Here is a 4,115-nt window from a genome sequence, read left to right as displayed (position 1 = left end):
TTTGCTCTTTTTTTTTTTTTTTTTTTTTTTTTTTTTTTTTTTTTTTTTTTGCGGAACCAGGGATTGAACTCAGGCTCTTGCGTTTGACGAGGAAGCGCTTATTCCACTGAGCCATTTCCCCAGCTCCCAAATAGAGGGTTTTTTTTGTTTTTGCTGAACCGGGGATTGAACTCAGGCCCTTGCACTTGCAGGCAAGTAATTATTCCACTGAGCCATCTCCCCAGCTCCTTGTTCAATATTTTTAAAGCAACAGTTAAAGACTGAGCGTGTGGTGGGCACCTGTAATCCTAGCTCTTGCGAGGCTGTAAACAGGCGGATCACTATGAGTCCAATCTACTAGTGAGACCCTGAACACCCTATAGACCCTTCCTTAAAATAAAAAAATAATTAAAAGTAAAATTATTGGACGTTGTTGTGAAAGGTATGGTTTCCCTAATTTTTCTCTCAATGTGTTCATTGTTTGTGTATAGTAATACTATTGATTTTTGAGTATTGAGTTTTGAGTATTGAGTAGACTGCCACACTACTGAATTTGGTTATTAAATCTACAAGTCTCTTGGTGGAGTTTTGGGGGTTTTCTATGTAGAGTATCATGTCATCTGCAAATAATGATAATTTCACTTTTCATTTCCAGTCATTGTTTTATTATTTATTTCTCTCTCTTGTCTAATTACTCTGGCTAATGTTTCCAGAACTACATTGAATAGGGGTGGTGACATTGGGTATCCTAGTATTGTTCTGTATTTTAAAGTGAAGGCTTTCAGTATTTGTCCATTGAGTATGATGTCGACTGTTGGTTTCTCATAGATGGTGGCTTTTATCAGGTTGAGATATGGATGTTGCAATTTTCTGTTGGGTTTTATCTCAAATGAGTGTTGGACTTTGTCAGAAATGAATTACTTAGGAATCAATCTCACAAACGAGGTAAAAGATTTATCCAGTGAAAATTATATTACTCTGGAAAAAGAGATTGAAGAGAATTTTAGAACATGGAAAGATATTCCTTGCTCCTGGATAGGAAAAACCAACATTGTGAAAATGGCCATATTCCCAAAATTGTTATACAGACTCAATGCAATCCTGATTATACCAGTAGTATACCTCACAGAGCTAAAGAAAACATTTCTAAAATCATCTGGAACCAGAAGAGACCAAGAATATCAAAAGCAATCTAGAGCAACAAAGGAAAGGTAGAAGGCCTCACAGTCCCTGACCTGAAATTATACTACAAAGCTACTGTGATAAAATCAGCATGGTACTGGCATTAAGACAGACCTGAGGATCAACAGAACAGATCAGAAGATGCAAACACAACTATAAACATGCTCAGCCACCTTATCTTTGACCAAGGAGCCAAAATGTTCACTGGAAGAAACATAACCTCTTTAATAAATGATGCTGGAAAAACTGGCTTTCCACATGTCAAAGACTAAACTTAGACACGTCTATCATCATGCACTGAACTACAGTTAAAATGATTTTGATTTTTTTTTTTTTTTTTTTGCGGTACCAGGAACTACAATCAAAATGAATCAGAGATTTAAATATTAAAATAGAAATACTAGGGGGGTCAAGCCGTGGTCTTCTTCGCCTGTGCCAGAGGAAAAGATGCCAGAACCACAAGAGAATGGCTTGACTGGCCTACCAGATTATGAACATATAGAAGACAAAACTTTTCCTCCATTTTCACCTCCAGCTTCTCTACAGCAAGATGGTGAAGGAGCTGAACACAATGAAGAGTCACAGAACAGAGAACCTGTTCCTGTCCCTCCAAAGAGAACAGTTAAAACAGTCCCAGGCTGGATGCTCAGAGATTAAAATTTCAGAGAGGGGCCTTCCAGCCTTAAGGCATGTGTTTGACAAGACAAAATTCAAAGGTAAAGGTAATGAGGCTGAGGACTTGAAGACATTCATGAGATACATGGAGCACTGGGCACATAGACTATTCATACTAAACTGAAATTTTAGGATTTTATCGACAGAGTTGAGTACTTGGGAAATAAAAAGGAAGCTCAGACTTGTTTAAAATGAATCCAACTTGATCTCCCTATTTTTCATGAAGATTTTGTTAGCAATAGTGATGAAGTAGGGGAAAAGAATGGCCTTGATGTAACAGCTGCTGAATTTGATCCTCTCCTGACAAACTCAGAGGAGGGTGAGCAGCTCACTCCTGAGCCATGGAGGAGCCTCACAGAGGAGCAGCAGCAGAGAGTGGAGAGGAATAGACAGCTGGCTCTGGGGAGGAGGCAGGCAAAGCTGCTGGGCAGCAGCCAGAGCCCAGAGGACGGTATATTTATGGACACAGCCAGCACACAGGCAATTGAAGAGGTGCAGGCTGGAAAGGAGCAGTGAACCAAGACGTGCTCCACAGCCCATGTGGCTACAGTCCTGTCAGTGCTACAGAAGAGGAAGGGAAGGGAGAGGAGCTACCACTGGACCTGTCTTTCCAACATATAGCTCCAAGTCGGGCTTTGTGGTGCATGTCTGTAACCCCAGCATTGGGAAGGCTGAGGCAGAAAGATCACTGTGAGTTTGAGGCCAGCCTGGGCTATATGGTGTGTTCAAGGCCAGCATGAACTCCATAGCAAGACCCTGTCTCAAAACACCAAAATAACAATAAAGTGTAGAACTCCATGCTGCACGGTTACTGAGGAGAGCAAGGCCCCCAGTAAGAGAGAGCATCAACTCGACACTCTGCACGCTTGCCATTTGTATTTTGTTTACTCTGTAGAAAAATTCTTAGGTTGTAAAATACATGCAAAATCCTAATTGAAATCTGGTATTTATTTATGTTTGCCCCTTATTGACTTAGTTCAGCCTATTTGCTATCTGGACTGCTATTTTTATACAGCTGTGACCTCATGAATGATTAACAGTGAATAAGCTGCCCTGGTGCTGCTGCTGCTGGACACTGAATGGCTGGGCTGACGAAATGGGGTCATGGTCAAGATGTAAATATCTGACCATTAATGTCTCTTTTTAAAATACAGCAAAAGTGATTTTAAAAAAATATAAAATAGAAACACTAAATCTCCTGCACGAAAGTGTAGGTGCAAATCTTAAAGACATAGGGGTAGGTAGACAGTTCTTGAACAAAAACAACTGGGATCTCTTCCTTTTGAAAAGTTTCTGCAAGTTTTACTTTTAAGAAATCATAGAATAAAAAGAAAACCCACCATCTTAGAAAAAAAAAAGTATAGCCAACTGGCCTTCTGACAAAAGCATTCTCCTGGGAACATAAATAACTTTTTAAAAACAGGCCCCTAAATTTCAAAGACCCAATCCAAAAATGGGCATCTGAGATGAATATACTTTTCAGAAGAAAAAATACAAATGGCAAATAAATATAAGAAAAAAGAGTGCAACATGATTTGTCATTTGAGAAATACAGATTAAAACAACACTGAGATTCCATCACCAAATGGAAAGAATGGCTATCACCAAGAAGTCAACCAATAACAAACACTGGAGGGGCTGTGAGGAAAAAGGAACTCTTCTCCAGTGATGGTAGAAGTGAAGACTAGTACAACCACTATGGAAGTCAGTGTGAAGATTCCTCAAAAAACTAAGATTCAAGGTTCCATTAAAACTGTGTATTCCCCTCCTGGGTATTTTTCCAGAAGAAATGAAAACATATCATAGCAATATATGTGCACCCATGGTTATAACAACTCAATTTGGCATAGCCAAATCCTGGAAACAATCTAGATGCCCATCACCTGAGGAATGCATAAAGATGATATGGTACTTTTTAACAATGGAGTTTTACTCAGCTATAAAAAATGATCAATTTGAGGCTTTTATTAGTAAATAGATACAACTAGAGACCATATTCTTAGGTGAGATGAATCAGACCCACATGTGCAAATATTGTATTGTCTTCTTAATGTAAGAACCTAAAAGAGTAAATGAAATCTGAAGGATATAATAAATACTGAAAAAGAGGGAATGAACCTGGTCAGAAGGAAGGAATTAACTGAAATGAGAAGGACAGAAAACAGAATGGGGGAAAAAGATATATCTATGTATGTAATAGGATGGTTTAAACAATTGTACTGTGGATTTCTGCTGGTATAACAAAAAGTGGGGCTGGGAAGATGACTCAGTAGACTAAG

The 4,115-nt window shown here is 38.8% G+C and overlaps 1 pseudogene; it reads left to right on the top strand.

Moving 5' to 3' along the window:
* Positions 1–1,608: 1,608 nt before the first annotated feature.
* LOC101584495 lies at positions 1,609–2,352 on the top strand (annotated as a pseudogene).
* The last annotated feature ends 1,763 nt before the right edge of the window (positions 2,353–4,115 follow it).

Source organism: Octodon degus, unplaced genomic scaffold (assembly GCF_000260255.1).
Source record: "Octodon degus isolate 3935 unplaced genomic scaffold, OctDeg1.0 scaffold00168, whole genome shotgun sequence".
NCBI classification, from domain to species: Eukaryota; Metazoa; Chordata; class Mammalia; order Rodentia; family Octodontidae; genus Octodon; species Octodon degus.
This window is presented reverse-complemented; position numbering and strand designations above follow the sequence as displayed.